Source organism: Schistocerca piceifrons, chromosome X (genome assembly GCF_021461385.2).
Source record: "Schistocerca piceifrons isolate TAMUIC-IGC-003096 chromosome X, iqSchPice1.1, whole genome shotgun sequence".
In the NCBI taxonomy this organism is placed as follows: domain Eukaryota; kingdom Metazoa; phylum Arthropoda; class Insecta; order Orthoptera; family Acrididae; genus Schistocerca; species Schistocerca piceifrons.
The window spans coordinates 628687889-628707721 of NC_060149.1; the positions used below are offsets into that span (position 1 = coordinate 628687889).

The 19833-nt window shown below is 43.6% G+C and overlaps 1 protein-coding gene across 1 annotated transcript in view; it reads right to left on the minus strand.

Annotated features, from left to right (window-relative positions):
- Positions 1-417: 417 nt before the first annotated feature.
- LOC124721430 (MOB kinase activator-like 3) overlaps positions 418-19833 on the minus strand; it is a 65272-nt gene continuing 45856 nt past the window's right edge. Inside the window, exon 6 of the mRNA XM_047246406.1 lies at positions 418-522. The gene's annotated coding sequence lies outside the window, so the exon portion shown is untranslated. The remainder of the gene's footprint in view (positions 523-19833) is intronic.

The following is a 19833-nucleotide window of genomic DNA, read 5'->3' on the forward strand; positions in this document are numbered from 1 at the left end:
GTCCAAAGTCTGCAATTTCTGCCAAGGATCACATTTGTAACTTCTAGGCACTACTTAATTTGTGGGAAGGAATGAAATTCCATGACATGGATGTGCACCCCTTTGACACTGCATAATCAGCTGAGCAGCACTACTGACCTTCCACCATAAATGAAACAACATGTGAGAATGGCAAATACATATTAGCTGTGGAAATAGTGCTTTTGCCCCCCATACCTCATAGACATAGAATTATCTCAATGGCATCCATATAACAATTGTAAAAAATATTGTGTGTCAAGAGTTCTAGCATGCAAATGTGAAGAGACAGAAAAATATTTCCTAAAGTATGTGTGTTATGAATAACTGAGACATTAGTAGAACTTTAATATAATTTGTAACAGTTTCTTCCACATTAAAACAGGAGCTGAGTTCATAGGTGACTGGGGTATTCATAGTTTGTGGTGAAACAAAGCACCCACAGTTGCAGAGTTGAGTGGGCTGTGACAAAACTCACAAACTAGAGTATGGGATGTGAGTTACCTGCAACATACCACAAATATTGTTAAAAATAAATGTTAGTAAAATGGCACACAGTGACATAATTTGGTCGCAGGAGTAAAGAAAGGAAAGGCAACAATATCACACTTACAGAAAGAACTTCGGCATTTAAAGCAGTCAAGCATTTTAAGAGGCTGTATACTTCTAATAAAAGTTTTTGTCATACTATCAAATCTAAAAACTTCCAACATTTAAAAACTTTATGGCTGTCTGAAACTAGTGGCCGTGTGGTTCTTGGCACTTCAGTCTGGAACCACGTGGCCGCTCTGGTTGCAGGTTCGAATCCTGCCTCGGGCATGGATGTGTGTGATGTCCTTAGGTTAGTTAGGTTTAAGTAGTTCTAAGTTCTAGGGGACTGATGACCTCAGATGTTAAGTCCCATAGTGCTCAGAGCCATTTGAACCAATGTCTGAAAGAGTGTCAAAACCGGTGAGAATTCTCAATAAATATTAGAAAGAGAGCAACTATATGGCCCAAATGAAGCAAAAAATATAATACAGGGAGGGAATAGCACACATGAAGAGAGTGTGTTGCTTGAATACCTTAAAGTACTGTACTGAGAAAAGTAATTAATGAAAAACAACATTTTTATGCACTAAAGTCTGTTGTATGTTACACATGCAATGAGTCATTTTACAGTCTAATTCAAGATCTTCAAAACTTCAGGAAATGCAGTACAGCAGGTCATACATCACAGAGAAAATGTTCATAGTCGCTACCATGTCTATTGGGACATTTAAATTAAATCTTAAATACTCATTCCACCAAGTTGCCAAAACTTTGTCTGGGAACCAGAGAAAACATTGTATGACACATTGCAACTGCTTGTTTGTACTATCCTGTGGTCTTCATGCCTCAAGCTGTAACTACTCTGATGGGAAAAGATGCAGATAAAATTTAAAAAAGAAAGCTTACTTGATGGCTCTGTGGGTCACCCCATCTCAAATCTCCACCATCTATGTGGATGATTTTTGTAATAGTTGAGATTTGTCAGAAGGGAAAGTGTTAGTCACGAAGTTTATTTCCATACTTTTCAAAGACTTCAGTGGAAAGAAAATGAAAGGGAGTAACCTCACCTATTTGGTTAAAGTATCCACATGAAACTTAAATGCAAATGAAAGTGAATCTGAAAGTTTTAGCATAAAGTTTTACACCTGTTTTCAACACAGAAGCTCTTCACAGGAAGTATAACCACAATGCTAATTAGACTATAAGCAGGTTTGATTGACTTTGATAACTTACTCTCTTGGGCGCATATGACCCTAGTTGTTTCTGCGCCCTAAAACAAAAACACAAACTTACCCTCCTCATTGATCAAATAATGAAAAATCTCATCTTGTCAAATGAATTTTACTTTCTAAGTACGGAGCACTGGACACATTTCTGCCCTGGTATTGTGTCATTACTTAACCACTAGTGTCTTAGTTTCCTTCCCTGCCCTTCATCTATTCAATGTAAAACCTCTCTTCGAGTGATAAATTCCCATTTGTGAGCTGTCAGCTAAGAGAGATGGATACTTACCATTGCAACTGGCCACCACAATCACCTATTTAGAACAGAATGGATCACTTTAAATGTGCTAATCTACAATTCCAGTGATACATCCATCCAAAATTCTGATGTCAGGTGGTATGTTGGATGCTGCTTTACAATCAAGGTACAGTGAGAACTCAGTGACAGTTCAAATTCCAAGCAGTTGCAGAGCCCCTCAGAACCCTTCAGATAACGATGTTGAAGCCATGAGTGAACAATCAGTTGAAGCAAATACTACAGTGGTTGTATTTGGACTCAATCGATAACTCCAAACATTGATGCCATCCAGAATACTGGTTGATATGGAATACAACACGAACAGCTGTACGAACACAAAGACAAGATTAAACTAAGTACAGCATGCATAGAAGCATTTAAGCAGTCATTCTTCCTGTATTCCATATGCAATTGGAAGTAGAAGAGACCCTAACATGTACAATGGAACTACCCTTTGACATGCACTTCACAGTGGTTTACAGAATGAAGATATAGAATAAAATGTATTTTGCTAAATACAGTTAATTATTGCTAAATACAGTTAGTTCTCAGGTTCCTCTCTGCATAGAAATAGTCCTGGCACATAATAACATTTGAAGGAAAATAGAGAAAGTTAGGAAGAAGTGTCTGTTCCACATTTCTTGTACAATTATGCAGTATAGACAACAATTAATGTACCTGTTGTGCAGTCTTTGCTGCCCTTGCTTCTGCTTATGCACAGAATAAACGAAAAGATCTCCTTCACATTGTTCTGTTTCACGAGATCCATTTTTATTTCCATTCCTCAACATGGAATGCTGGGAAAAATAATTTTCTGTTTTTAATTCAATATGTGATCCTATGCATATATTTTTTCTTGCTTATGGCCCCACCTGTATAGTAATCAATGTTAACACTATGGTATTAATTGTCAGGGAAGATGTTCATGATTTATTGGGCTTCAAGAGTTATTCATATCATAAATGTTCCTTGTACAAGGGTGGTTTGAAAAGTTCTCGGAATCACAACAAGAAGTCAGCACTAGCGCAACGAGTTGTTCACGTAATATTCATTGGACTGTTGCCTGTAAACACACACCACATCAGTGCTCTTGGAAGAGAGCTGTGGCGGTGACATGGCTCTGTTGTTGTTCCCACATAGGGATTTGCGAAGATGGAAAAAATCGAGACTCGAGCAGTGATTGACTTCGTAAAGAAAGGTATGAAAGCAAAGGACATTCATGCTGATTTCCAGAATACACTGGGGAACTCTGCTCATTTATATTCAACTGTTGCCAAGTGGAAAAATGAATTTAAATTTAATCAGGAGAACTTAGATGATGATCCGCACAGTGGTCAGCAGAGATGTGGCACCACTCCAAAAATCACTGCAAAAGTGCACAAAATGGTCATGGGTGATTGCCGATTGAAAGTGCGTGAAATTTCTCATGCTTGTTAGATGTCATCTGAAAGGGTATATCACATTTTAACTGAATAATTAGAAATGAAAAAATTATCTGCAAGATGAGTGCCGCGACTCTTGAGGCAGGATCAAAAACACACCCGCACATGTGCCGTCACCATGGCAAAATTACACGAACTATGGTATGAATTGTTACCACACCCACCTTATTCAACTGATATGGCTCCATCAAACTTCCATCTCTTCCCAAAACTGAAAATTTTTCTTGGTGAACGAAGATTCACTTCAAACAAAGAATTTATAGCCGGAGTCGACAACTATTTTGCACGCCTGGAGGAAACTCATTTTCGGGATGGGATCAAGGCACTGGAACATCGTTGGACCAAGTGCATTAATCTACAAGGACACTTATGAGAAAAATTTAAAAAGTTTCAGTTATTGAAGTCCTTTTTTTCTATTCTGTTCTGAGAACTTTTCAAACCACCCTCGTATCTCTCTTGTATTATTGACTTTGTCTACTTGATGTATGAAAGGCCACACTTGCCACCCTTATAAATATTCAATTTACCATGTGTTTCATAAAGGAGGACTAATTTTCATTCTTAGGAGATGCACAGAACATCAGTGATACATGTGGCGTTTTACAGCCAGATAAATCTACTGTGGCACACACAGCATTTACTATGGTCTGTGTATAACAGTGTTAAAATTTTAATGTCTACTTCATCCTTTCAGGACTCTCTTATGAAAGAAACAGTAAAAATTTGGTTGGTGATGGGTTTAATCAATTATAATAATGGTTTCAACCTCGACATACAGTGGTCTCACAGATGTCACCACAGTGGCATTTCCATGAGTATTTCAGCATGTTATGCAGGTCTGACCACAGTTTCCATTCCTTAACGTGTTACAGTAAGTTCATAGGAATATCTTTGATGCTCAGCAAATAAACATCTCTGAAGAAATTTGTATTTGCATCTGTGTGTGCAATGGCACAGCCCTGTGGTTTATATGAGCACAGACATGTGCTGTAGCTTCAGCCAGCCATCTTGCATGGAAGATAGGTGGATGATATATGACCAAAATATTAGTAAACAAAATGGAGTTTCTTGGACCACATGCCCAAAATTTAATGGGCTGGTCAAAATGCGGGGAAGTCAAGAAGTTAAATGTAATAATTATATATATAAAGTAAACACACTGAGTGGAACAGATATACATCCTTTAGTGTAATTTACAGTGAAAAACAAAAACATTGTTGGGTACTGGGTTGAATGTACATACAAATACATTTATAGACAAGATGGAATATTTACATCACATATTACCAATTTCTGTAGAGCTTATCAAAAACAATTAAATCCCAAGTAAGAAACTATACCCTTTCAGCTTCAAGATAACTTCGGGATTAATTCCTCTTCCCCCCCTGCCGTATGGTGCATTTCATTTCATAGGATACTCTGTTTCCCACTGTAACTTAACCCCTTTTCCTTCTCCAGTCGCAAACAGTGCACTAGAGTTACAACTGTTTCAGATCTCCATGTTGTGGTCCGCAGTCCTGAGACTGGTTTGATGCAGCTCTCCATGCTACTCTATCCTGTGCAAGCTTCTTCATCTCCCAGTACTTACTGCAACCTACATCCTTCTGAATCTGCTTAGTGTATTCATCTCTTGGTCTCCCTCTACGATTTTTACCCTCCACGCTGCCCTCCAATGCTAAATTTGTGATCCCTTGATGCCTCAGAATATGTCCTACCAACCGGTCCCTTCTTCTTGTCAAGTTGTGCCACAAACTCCTCTTCTCCCCAATTCTATTCAATACCTCCTCATTAGTTATGTGATCTACCCATCTAATCTTCAGCATTCTTCTGTAGCACCACATTTCGAAAGCTTCTATTCTCTTCTTGTCCAAACTATTTACCATCCATGTTTCACTTCCATACATGGCTACACTCCATACAAATACTTTCAGAAATGACTTCCTGACACTTAAATCTATACTGGATGTTAGCAAATTTCTCTTCTTCAGAAACCCTTTCCTTGCCTTTTCCCATCTTCATTTTATATCATCTCTACTTCGACCATCATCAGTTATCTTGCTCCCCAAATAGCAAAACTCCTTTACTACTTTAAGTGTCTTATTTTCTAACCTAATTCCCTCAGCATCACCCGACTTAATTCGACTACATTCCATTATCCTCGTTTTGCTTTTGTTGATGTTCATCTTATATCCTCCTTTCAAGACACTGTCCATTCCATTCAACTGCTCTTCCAAGTCCTTTGCTGTCTCTGACAGAATTACAATGTCATCGGTGAACCTCAAAGTTTTTATTTCTTCTCCATGGATTTTAATTCCTACTCCAACATTTTTCTTTTGTTTCCTTTACTGCTTGCTCAATATACAGATTGAATAACACCAGGGAGAGGCTACAACCCTGTCTCACTCTCTTCCCAACCACTGCTTCCCTTTCATGTCCCTCTACTCTTATAACTGCCATCTGGTTTATGTAAAAATTGTAAATAGCCTTTTGCTCCCTGTATTTTACCCCAGCCACCTTTAGAATTTGAGAGTATTCCAGTCAACATTGTCAAAAGCTTTCTCTAAGTCTACAAATGCTAGAAACGTAGGTTTGCCTTTCCTTAATCTTTCTTCTAAGATAAGTCATAAGGTCAGTATTGCCTCACGTGTTCCAATATTTCTACAGAATCCAAACTGATCTTCCCCAGGTTGGCTTCTACCAATTTTTCCATTCGTCTGTAAAGAATTCGTGTTAGTATTTTGCAGCCGTGACTTATTAAACTGACAGTTCGGTAATTTTCACATCTGTCAACACCTGCTTTCTTCGGGATTGGAATTATTATAGTCTTCTTGAAATCTGAGGGTATTTCGCCTGTCTCGTACATCTTGCTCACCAGATGGTAGAGTTTTGTCAGGACTGACTCTCCCAAGGCCGTCAGTAGTTCTAATGGAATGTTGTCTACTCCCGAGGCCTTGTTTCGGCTTAGGTCTTTCAGTGCTCTGTCAAACTCTTCACACAGTATCATATCTCCCATTTCATCTACATCCTCTTCCATTTCCATAATATTGTCTTCAAGTACATCACGCTTGTACAGATCCTGTATATACTCCTTCCAACTTTCTGCTGTCTCCTCTTGGCTTAGAGCTGGGTTTCCATCTGAGCTCTTGATATTCATACAAGTGGTTCTCTTTTCTCCAAAAGTCTCTAATTTTCCTGTAGGCAGTATCTATCTTACCCTCTACATGCCTCTACATCCTTACATTTGTCCTCTAGCCATACCTGCTTTGCCATTTTGCACTTCCTGTCAATCTCATTTTTGAGATGTTTGTATTCATTTTTGTCTGCTTCATTTACTGCATTTTTATATTTTCTCCTTTCATCAATTAAATTCAATAGTTCTTCTGTTACCCAAGGATTTCTACTAGCCCTCGTCTTTTTACCTACTTGATCCTCTGCTGCCTTCACTACTTCATCCCTCAGAGCTACCCATTCTTCTTCTACTGTATTTCTTTCCCCCATCCCTGTCAATTGTTCCCTTATGCTCTCCCTGAAACTCTGTACAATCTCTGCTTTAGTCAGTTTATCCAGGTCCCATCTCCTTAAATTCTCACCTTTCTGCAGTTTCTTCAGTTTTAATTTACAGTTCTCCATACTAGATCAAATCTCTCTAATTTTACTTTAGGGTCTTTTTACAAGATACAAATAGGAGGAAGCAATATGTTGGCTGACTCTTATAGGAACACATGCTCTCGGAATTTTAACAACAAAGCACAATGTGATGCGTGCCTCTCTTGTAGCAGCAGTCAATGTAGCTGGATAAGTACCTCCCTTATGCTTTTGCACTCACTAAATGAATCTGTCACAAAATGTGCTGCTCTTTTTTGGATTTTCTCTATTTCTTGTGTCAGTAATAGTTGGTTAGGGTCCCAAACTGAGCAGCAAACCCTCAAATATCGGTAGAGTAGGGGTTTTTGTAAGTTACTCCTTTTTGGGTTGACTACACTTGCTGTGAATTCATACAATAAATTTCAGTCTGGCATCTGCCATTCCTACAATTAGTTTTATGTGGTTGTTCCAATTTAGCTCACTCCATACCCACCTACCAGATTCTTAATGAATGTAATTATTTGGAAATTGAATAATCTATATACATAATAAAAACAGTTGTATATATGTATGTACCACATCACCTCCTCAACCATTGGACTGATTTCGACCATGTTTGGTACACACATCACTTACTGTCTGCAAACGACTTCTGTGGGGATATGAACCACCATCCTATCAAGGGGGTGGGTGTGAAAATACAGTGTAGCCCAAGGTGTGTGAATACCCATACTTTATTCATTCAGTATTTGAGAATGAGAGCACTTAGTGATGTGCAAAAAAAATGTTTGATTTCAAACCTTTATGGAACTTTTTGTCACTTACGAAATGATAAAGGGAAAATATTAAAACTGCCACATCATGCATGACATTTTAATTTATTACTTCTTTACTACTAACTGTATTCATGACATATTTTGCAGGCAATATTCACGTTACCACTGATCATACCAACAAAATTATACCACTGTATGACATAGTTCAGGATACACATAATCACAAACAATGAGCTGTACAAAAATGGAACTGCACGGCAAAATTCAGGATCTGCAGAAGATACAGGTGTAATATGTGTGAAACACATTTGACTTGTGAGTACGTGGAATTCATGGGTAACATACCAGCAAAATTATATCACAGTACGACATAGTTCAGGATATACATCATCACAAACAATGAGCTGCATGAAAATGGAACTGCAGGACAAAATTCGGGATCTGCGGAAGATACAGGTGAAAAACATTTGAGTTGTGAGTACGTGGCAAGTCCATGGGTAAAAAGTTCATCCTAAACCCATGGAACGATTTCAAGCAAATTTAGTACACACTTTAATAATTACGATCTAGAAAGAAATACTGTGGGGGTAAGAAACATCAAACCTCCAATTGGGGTTGGGGTGACAACTGAAGAGAGAAACGGGGAGGAGGAGATGACAGGGGAAATAGCAGATGGAAGGGGGCGGGGGGGGGGGGGGGGGGGGGGCGGGCGAAGAGATGGACGGAGATTAGTTAGTTTAAAAGAGGGGGGGAAGGGACCAAACTACAAGGTCATCGGTCCCTCATTCCTAATAAAACAATGCCACAAGTGTGAGAATAAAACGGACGAGACATATAACACAAAACGGAAAGGAAGGAAAAACCACAAGAATGAAGGAAAGGCAACAAACACAAAAAGGAAGAAAAAAGGACAAGAAAACAGCAGAGAGACACTAGAAACAGAAGACAGTAAAACAAGAAAGCAGATTACAGTGGCTGGCCAACCACGAGAATAAAAAGGAAAAAGCCAGCCATTCTGCAACACATTAAAGCCTCCACCCTAAAAGCACTAGGGTGGAAAACACAGAGGGACAAAGGACATGCGCTAAAACCTACATAGAAGTATAAATCCCACTCTCACGGATAGCGGCTAAAAGTGGGCAGTCCAGCAAGAGGTGGACGACTGTCATTTGGTAGACGCAGAGGTGGGTCCTCGTGACAGAGTAGGTAACCATGCATTAGCCATGTATGGCCAATGCAGAGCCGGCAGAGTACAACTGATTTCCTGCGAGAGGACTGAATGGAAGACTTCCACTCATTCGTAGTCTCCTTAATGACATGCAATTTGTTGTGCATACTGTTACGCCATTCCATCTCCCAAAGCCAGAAAACCCTGTGGCTTGCGGCACAACGCAGGTCAGCTTCGAAGATGCTCATCTCCAGAAGGGTTTTCCGCGTCGCCTGTCTGGCCAGCCTGTCGGCAAGTTCATTGCCTGGGATTCTGACATGTCCTGGGGTCCATACAAACAGCACTGGACGACGGGACCATTCCAGGGCATATATGGACTCCTGGATAGACACTACCAGAGGATGGTGGTCGATAGCTTGTAGGCTGCTCAATGAGTCAGTACACAGGAGAAAGGACATGCCAGGGCAAGAGCAGATGTGCTCAAGAGCACGAGATATGGCCGCCAGCTCTGCAGTGAAAACACTGCAGCCACCTGGCAAGGAGTGCTGTTCAATATGTCCTCCATGAACATACACAAAGCCTACATGACCATCAGCCATTGAGGCGTCAGTGCAAACCACGTCAGAGCCCTGGAATACGTCAAGAAGCAAGAGGAAGTGACAGGGGAGAGGGGCAGGGTTAATGGAGTCCTTAGGGCCATGCAAAAGATCCAGACGATACTGCGGCTGAGGCATACACCATGGAGGCATACGTGAAAGGACCGCAAGTAGAGGTGGTAAAGGAAAGGACTCTAGTTCAGATAGAAGGGATCACACGTGAACCACAATCATTAGCCCCAACGTGGGCCCCCGATGCAGGAGATGGACTGCCACAAGTGGGAAAAGTAGACAGTAATTCGGATGCTCCAGAGAACTACGAATGTGTGCAGTGTAACTGGCGAGCAGTTGTGCACGTCTGATCTGCAGTGGACGGACCCCAGCCTCCACCAGCACACTGGTCACCGGACTCATCCTAAAAGCTTGTGTCACTAAGTCGAACCCCACACACACTGATGCACAGGGTCGAGTACATGCAATGCTGAGGGCACTGACAAACCATAAACCTCACTCCCATAGTCAATTCGGGATTGGACTACAGTTCTGTAGAGCTGCGGCAGCATAAAGCGATCTGCACCCCAACTGGTGTTGCTCAGGCAACGGATGACAGTGAGGTGCTACCAGCACTTCCGCTTAAGCTGACGAAGATGAGGAAGCCAAGGCAATGGAACATCGAAAACCAGTCCTAAGAATCGATATGTTTCCACTACAGTGAGTGGATCATCATTAAGATAAAGTCCTGGGTCCGGATGAACGGTACGACGCCGACAGAAGTGCATGACACATGACTTTGCGGCTGAAAACTGGAAGCCGTGGGCTAGATCCCATGACCGCCTTGTGGATGGCTCCCTGTAGGCACCGCTGAGCAACACCAGTACTGGAGCAGCAGTACAAAATGAAGGAATCGTCTGCATACAAAGATTGTGAGATTGAAGGCCCGACACATGCTGCTAGACCGTTAATGGCCACTAAAAAGAGATAGACACTCAATACAGAGCCCTGTGGGATGCCATTCTCCTGGATATGGGGGTAACTATGGGAGGCACTAACTTGGACACGGAAAGTACACAGCGACAGGAAGCTTTGGATAAAAATTGGGAGCGCGCCCCGGAGACCCCATCATACAATGTGGCAAAGATATGACGTCCTATGCCTTACATCATGTCGTATGCCTTACGTAAGTCAAAAGACAGCAACCAGGTGTTTGCGTCTGGAAAAGGCTGTTCGGATGGCAGACTCAAGGGGGACAAGATAACAAGTGGTAGAGCAACCCTGGCGGAAGCCACCCTGACATGGAGCCAGTAGGGCACATGACTCCAGCACCCAACCCTACCGTCGACACACCATACGTTCTAGCAGCTTACAAAGAATGTTGGTGAGGCTAATGGGCCAATAGCTACCCACGTCAAGCGGGTTCTTACTGGGTCTGAGCACTGGAATGACAGTGCTTTCACGCCATTGCAATGGAAAGACACCATCGCACCAGATTCGGTTGAAGACTACGAAGAGATGCCACTTGTAGTCAGGCGAGATATGTTTAATCATTAACTGTGGATCCGATCTGGCCCAGGAGCTGTGTCGGGGCAACATGCAAGGGCACTGAAGAGCTCGACACTCCATAAATGGGGCATTATAGGGCTCAGAGTGGCATGTAGCCGCCATTTGAGGACGCGAAAGGGGGGGGGGATAATTCTCCGATGCAGAGGCGCAAGCATAGTGTTCAGCAAAGTGCTCGGCAATTGCGTTTGCGTCTGTAGACAACAACGCCATTGATGTGAACACCAGAGACACCCGTAGGGGTCTGCTACCTGAAAAGACATTTGATCTTGGTCCAGACTTGGGAAGGTGACATATGGCACCCAGTTGTCGACACATACCTCTCCCAACACTCCTGTTTCCGTCTTTGTATAAGATGGCGAATGCGAGCACGGAGCTGTTTAAAGGATACGAGGTGCTCAAGGGAAGGGTGCCGCTTATGTCGTTCTAGAGCTCGTCGACACTCTTAAATGGCTTCAGCGACTTCCGACGATGACCACAGGACTGTCTTTTGCCAGGGGCACCCTAGAGAAAGAGGGATCGCATTTTCCGCCACAGAATCGACCGTTGTGGTGACCTGGTCAACCACATGGATGGTACCATGTGGGGGAGATTCAACAGTGACAGCAGAGGTGAAGGCTTCCCAGTCTGCCTTGTCTAAAGCCCACCTGTGTAGGCGTCCATGGGCATGATGCCAGGGGAGTGACAGAAAAATGGGGTAGTGGTCACTACCCTACAGGCCGTCATGTGCTCTCCAGTGGGTAGATGGGAGAAGTCCTGGGCTGCAAATTGATAAATCGATGGCCAAGTAACTACCAAGAGCCACACTGAAATGTGTGGCGGCCCCAGTATTTAAGAGGCAGAGGTCGAGTTGGGACAGTAAATTTTCGACTCCTCTGCCTCGGCCAGTAAGCATGGTACACCCCACAAGGGGTTATGGGCGTTAAAATCTCCCATAAGTAGGAAAGGTTTAGGGAGTTGATCAATCAGGGCAGGGGTACCACACCATCTGGAGGAAGATTTACACTGCAGACAGTTATTTCCTGTGTCGTCCTTATCCTGACAGCCACAGCATCAAGAGGAGTTTTAAGAGGTACAGGTTCACTTCACTACATACCGAGTTCAGGACACTGACACAAATACCATGTGACATGCTATTACATTCGCTATGGTTCTTGTAATATCCCCTATAGCCACGGAGGGCACAGGTTCACATTGCCAGAACCAGGTTTCCTGGGGGAGCAATGCAGAAAGCAGGTGTAAAGCCTAACAATTCCCGTAACTCAGCCAGGTGGTGGAAAAAACCACCGCAATTCCACTGGAGGATGACGTCATTGTTAGGCTGGGAAGGGATGAAGAGCTCAAGGAGGCAAGTTACACCTCAGGGTCACCTGGTGCCACCGATTCAGTGCCTGTGCGATCGACATCCATTGTGTCTGAGAGTCCAGTGAGATCTAGGTCTTCAGTGGACGCCAGAATCTCCACCACATCCTCAGATTCAGAGCTTGTAGGGCGCGGTGGTATGGGTGCCACCGCAAGGTCTCGATTCTTGAGTGCCTTCTGCTTTTTTGGTTTCTCTCGCTGTTCCTTCGGTGTTTCTGGCTGGGAGGGCTTGACTGGGTCAGTCCCAGGGACTGAGAAGGACAATGGAGTCCTACAACCAGCTACCTGTGGTTGCTTCAGCCACTGGCGGGTATCTGCTTATCCACTGGTCGGAACCTGGAAAGGGAACGACCCAAGGGACCCCTTCCTGGAGAGAGGAGCCAAAGAGGACTTACGCTTCTCTGGATGAGAAGTCCCTGATGGTTGGGGGAGGGGCGGGGTGTGTGTGTTGATGGCTCTGAGAGCTAACTGTACATGGCGAAACTGGAGATGGTAGAACTGTTGTCGTAGCGGCAGTGTAGGTTAATGTTAATGTCATAGGTACAGGATGGAGCCTCAGTGTAGGTCAGGTGGTCCAGGGTCTTGTATTCCATTATTTTCTGGTCTTTCTGTAGAATCCTACAGTCTGGCAAGCAGGGGGAATGGTGCTCTCCACACTTGACACAGATGGGAAGTGGGGCACATGTAGTATTGGGGTGCGAAGGACGTCCACAATCTCGACAGGTGGGGCTGGAAGTATAGCGGGAAAACATATGACTGAACTTCCAGCACATAAAGCACCGCATCGGGGGAGGGATATATGGCTTGACATCACAGTGGTAGACCATCACCTTGACCTTCTCGGGTAATGTGTCAACCTTGAATGCCAAGATGAAGGCACTGGTGGCAACCTGATTATCCCTCAGACCCCGATGGATGCGCCAGACGAAGTGAACACCTCGCTGCTCTAAATTGGCGCACAGCTCGTCATCAGACTGTAAAAGAAGGTCCCTATGTAATATAATACCCTGCACCATATTTAAGCTCTTATGGGGGGGTGATGGAAACAGAAACATCCCCCAGCTTGTCACAGGCAAGTAATGCACATGACTGTGCAGAGGATACTGTTTTCTTAAAACTGATCCAGAGTGCATTTTGGACAAGCCCTCCACCTCCCCAAACTTGTCCTCTAAATGCTCCACAAAAAACTGATGCTTCGTTGACATGAATGATTTCCCATCAACTTGTACAGACGAGGTACCATGCTACCATACTGGATATCAGGTGCAAAGAAGTCCATGGTCATCATCGGCACAGAAAGTGACACTGCTTAGTGCATGGTGGAAAACGCACCCAAGAAGGTGTCCTCGCCCAAAAGATGGAGAATGAGCGGAACTGCAATGCAATGACAAGAAAATGGCTATAAAGATCTCAATGCACGATGCACCATGTAAGGCACCCTTCCCCAACTGGCTCGCTCTTCAGAAAAATTTTGAAGAAGGGAGGTCAAGCACCACAGGGGACCAACATGTAAAGGCTGTAACATTGTAAGACTCCTTTAGTCGCCTCTTATGACAGGCAGGAATACCTCGGGCCTATCCTTACCCCCTGACCTGCAGGGGGGATGGACAGAGATGAAGGAAGAAGGAAATAGATTTATAGAATCTTGAAATAAATAAATACCTGGGCAACATGGGGTACTCAGCTAGTTAGAAAGTAAAAGGTCTTTCCAGTTATTTATGTGGAACAAGTTAAATTTATTTACGTTGAGAGTCAACCGTCAATTTTTGCGTCAAGTGTCAGTCCTCTGTAGATATTCTACATCTACATACAAATTCCTAAAGCCACCATACTGGTCATGCTGGAGGGTACCTTGTACCATTACTAGTTGTTCCCATTCCTGTTCCATTGGGCAAGGGGAACATAACTGTCAATACGTCTCTGTACAAACCCTAATTTCTTTTACTCTGTCCTCACTGCCTTTACGCAAAATATACATTGGCAGCACTAGAACTGTTCTGCCGTCGGATGCAAATGCTGGTCTCCAATTTTTCTCAATAGTGTTTTGTGAAAAGAATGTCTTCTTCCCTCCAGGGATTTTGGTTTGAGTTGATGAAGCATCTCCATAATACTCATGTGTTGATCAAACCTACTCCTAGCTCATCAGGGTATCTGAGTGATGCCTGTTCTGTTGGGCATGGTCAACAGAACAGACACCACTTGGACACATACATTTCTGATAAAGAGGGTAACTGCTCCTCAATGTTTGTTTCAGTATGAATTCACAAATATTGTCTGAACTCCTACGGGAATCAGAATTTGCATGTAGTGAGTATAATGGATGAGAGATGCTGCATTGCAGTGTGCAATAAGTTGGAAATTTGAGTCAGTCAGAAACTGTGTCGTTATGGCCAAAGTGGTTAGGACAATTAAAGTAACCATGCACGTAAAATGGTAAATCTGGATTCTAGTTCCAGTCCAGTACAAGTTGTTGAGCTATTGCCACTGCATTACCACAATGCCCCAAATGGTTAGCAATCACAATTTGTCACCCCTCCTTTCCCTTTCCTTCCCCTTCCTATGTTTCATGTTTCTTCGGTAACACATCTAACAATACGCCTCTGAATTGCCTTGGTGTCTTCATTTAATCCAACTTGATGGGGATCGAAAACATTTGACCAGTGCTCAAGTATGGATGATACAAGTGTTCTGTATGAGATGTCCTTTATAGATGAGCTGTACTTCAGAAAATTCTCCCAATAAACCAAAGTTGACCATTTGACTTTCCTAGTACCACCTTTACATTCTCATTCCAATTCATATTGCTTTGCAACATTACACCTAGATATTTAAATGACCTGACTGTGTCAAACAGCACACCATTAGTAATTTATTCAAACATTTCTACATTTAGAGCATGCTGCCATTCATCACACCAAATTGAAATTCTGTCTTTAAGTCATCCTGTACCCTCCTACGGTCACTCAGTGACGATACTTTCTAGTACACTACAGTGTCATCAGCAAATTGTCACAGATTTCTTATCACCCTGTATGTCTGATCATTTATGTATATAGAGAACAAGAGTGGTCCTATCACTCTTCCCAGCAGCTCTCCTGACTCAAATGAACACTCACCATTCAGGGCAATGCACTGTGCTGCTGCTGGTGCTCAAATACCCAATAGTGCAGGCCCATTCAAGTCCATTACTTAAGAAGTCTTCAAACCACTCACATATCTGGGAACCACTTCTGTACGCTCAGACCTTTGTTAATAGTCTGTAGTGTGGCACCATGTCAAACACTTATTGGAATTTTAGAAATATGGAATCTGCCTGTTACACCCTCCATCTGCAGTTTGCAGGATATCATGTGAAAAAAGGCCAAGATAAGTTTCAAATGAGCAATGCTTTCCATATCTATGCTGATTTGTGGATTTCTGTCTCAAGGAAATTTATTATATTCAAACTTGGAATATGCTCAAGGATTCTGCAGCATACTGATGTTAAGGATATTGGTCTGTAATTTTGCAGGTCCTGTCTTCTATCTTTCTTATATTCAATACAATATTCTAACACTGTGACTTCTCTAAATGTAACAGTGTTACCTGTGAACAATCTTGTGGACTTCCAGCATTATCTACTACATCATTAATATAAATTACAAACAGAAGTAGCCCTATAAGGCCCCCTTGGAATATGTCTGAAGCTAATTTCATGTCTGCAGATTTTTCCCCACTAAGATTGACATGCTGTGTTCTATTTGTTTGGAGGTCTTCTATCAAATCACGAAGTTGGTCTGACATTGTGCGTGCCCATATTTGGCAATAGAGAATGGTATCAAACTACTTCCAGAAGTCAAGAAAAATGGTATCAGCATTGTTGCTGGCATCTATTGCACTGTGTGTCTTATGAAGAGAACAAGCTGGATTTCTCAAGATCATTATTTGCAGAATTCATGTTGATTCCTACAGAGATTTTTTTGTCACCAGGCAGGTCATATTATTCGAACATTAACACTTTCGCTGCGGCTGGCGCTTATAAGCGTCACAACAAGCCATGAGCCAGTGCGGCTGACGCTTATAAGCGTCCGCGCTCACTATCGGATTACTCAGTGTAGTTGCAATGTCTAAGCTAGCATCATAGCATGTAAACTTTTGTTTTGTGTGGTCAGTTATTGAATGTATATTGTTCGTAATGGCGGCTAATGAACCGACACCTGGACCTTCCAATGTGAAAAGGAGCAGGAAAAGTGTTAAATTGACAGAGGAACAGTTACTTAGTGTGCTAGACGACAGTGATTTTTCTGTGTAGTGAGGACACGGCATACCATGGAGATTGTCATTTAGAGCCTGCAGAAGAATTGCAGAGGGATGATAGCGTGGAAGCACGGCTTTCAAATCTGTTTCGTGACAGTTCCGAATTTGACGATACGGATCACGATGATTGTGTGGAAATCGAAGAAGAAAAAGAGCCCGACCTGTCACACAGAGATAATCCAGGCGAGTCCTGACATAAAGAACCACATAATATGCAGTATCGCTCATTTACGAAGGAAGAAGTTTTGCAAATTCATCCTGCTGGCAAATCTTCTATGGATTTCTTCATATTATTGGTTAACAGACTAAGTGTTGCAACTCGTAGTTGACGAGAAACGCACGATAAAGCAGTCGACATACTGCTGATCTAAAATACAAAAGAGGGATCTAGGATCTGTAAATGGAAACCTCTAAGTATAGGCGAATTACTACACTCCTGGAAATGGAAAAAAGAACACATTGACACCGGTGTGTCAGACCCACCATACTTGCTCCGGACACTGCGAGAGGGCTGTACAAGCAATGATCACACGCACGGCACAGCGGACACACCAGGAACCGCGGTGTTGGCCGTCGAATGGCGCTAGCTGCGCAGCATTTGTGCACCGCCGCCGTCAGTGTCAGCCAGTTTGCCGTGGCATACGGAGCTCCATCGCAGTCTTTAACACTGGTAGCATGCCGCGACAGTGTGGACGTGAACCGTATGTGCAGTTGACGGACTTTGAGCGAGGGCGTATAGTGGGCATGCGGGAGGCCGGGTGGACGTACCGCCGAATTGCTCAACACGTGGGGCGTGAGGTCTCCACAGTACATCGATGTTGTCGCCAGTGGTCGGCGGAAGGTGCACGTGCCCATCGACCTGGGACCGGACCGCAACGACGCACGGATGCACGCCAAGACCATAGGATCCTACGCAGTGCCGTAGGGGACTGCACCGTCACTTCCCAGCAAATTAGGGACACTGTTGCTCCTGGGATATCGGCGAGGACCATTCGCAACCGTCTCCATGAAGCTGGGCTACGGTCCCGCACACCGTCAGGCCGTCTTCCGCTCACGCCCCAACATCGTGCAGCCAGCCTCCAGTGGTGTCGCGACAGGCGTGAATGGAGGGACGAATGGAGACGTGTCGTCTTCAGCGATGAGAGTCGCTTCTGCCTTGGTGCCAATGATGGTCGTATGCGTGTTTGGCGCCGTGCAGGTGAGCGCCACAATCAGGACTGCATACGACCGAGGCACACAGGGCCAACACCCGGCATCATGGTGTGGGGAGCGATCTCCTACACTGGCTGTACACCACTGGTGATCGTCGAGGGGACACTGAATAGTGCACGGTACATCCAAACCGTCAACGAACCCATCGTTCTACCATTCCTAGACCGGCAAGGGAACTTGCTGTTCCAACAGGACAATGCACGTCCGCATGTATCCCGTGCCACCCAACGTGCTCTAGAAGGTGTAAGTCAACTACCCTGGCCAGCAAGATCTCCGGATCTGTTCCCCATTGAGCATGTTTGGAACTGGATGAAGCGTCGTCTCACGCGGTCTGCACGTCCAGCACGAACGCTGGTCCAACTGAGGCGCCAGGTGGAAATGGCATGGCAAGCCGTTCCACAGGACTACATCCAGCATCTCTACGATCGTCTCCATGGGAGAATAGCAGCCTGCATTGCTGCGAAAGGTGGATATACACTGTACTAGTGCCGACATTGTGCATGCTCTGTTGCCTGTGTCTATGTGCCTGTGGTTCTGTCAGTGTGATCATGTGATGTATCTGACCCCAGGAATGTGTCAATAAAATTTCCCCTTCCTGGGACAATGAATTCACGGTGTTCTTATTTCAATTTCCAGGAGTGTAGTTTTCCTGGGTGTTTCGTTACATATGGGTAACGTTAAATATCCGCGATTACAATACTACTCGAAGAAAGAACCGCTGTTTGAGAATAGAGGAATAGCAGTGTGTATAAGCAGAGACCGGTATTTAATATTACGACCTCTGCATTTTGTAAAAAATCCACTTCCAGGAAACCCAAAACCAGACGACCGTCTATATAAGGTACGATCTGTATTGGATTATTTTAACACGAGAATGTCTCAAATGTATTACCCAGGAAGAGGTTTATCAATAGATGAATCAATGATTCTTTGGAGGGGAAGATTGTCATTTAGACAATACATAAAAAGCAAATGTAATAAATATGGCATTAAGGTATATATGGAATCCAAATTTTTCCTGAAGGCAGGGGATTTGTTGTTTGTTTGAATTGTATTTTTTGTTACATTATCAACAAATCACGAACATTTGAATGACACCTGTGACCCCTATAGGTGTCAGACAGCAAACAGAATTTAAAACATGACCACGATACAGTCAAAGCTTATTTGAAGTAGTGCATCTAAGGTGTCATCATTAAGTCAGTACAGAACATGATCCTACAGATCTTACGAGGTCTTGACGTCAGCCTGTAGCTCAGGTGTGCTTAGGAGCGTCGGCTATGAGCAGTACCTGCCATTTCGGAGTGTTACCGGCCCGCATTCGAGCGTTACCGGCCCGCACTGGAGAGTTGCGCGCCTGCAGCGATGCCACAGCGAAAGTGTTAAACAAGTTCAACTGATGTCAGCGATGTAGCCCTACTGTTGTTTGTATAAGGAAAATGCAAAACTGTGATACTTGATTGAATATGCGCAGAGAAATGGGGGGCTGAAAGCTCTTTCAAACAAATATCTGATGGTCTACGTTTCAAGGGACTTTAGCATCAAATATCCTTATGGACAACTGGACTGTTGTTGTCCTCCTCTCTCCCCCCCCCCCCCCCCCACACACACACAAAAAAAAAACTATGGACTCTTCTTTTTAAGCACACTAAAGGCTAACTCCATCAGCCACAATACTGCATGGACAATGCTGCTCCACCAGTAGGTCGTAACTCACAACGTAACATCACATAGTGCAGAGCACAATGTTATAAAAACCTGTTCTGGCC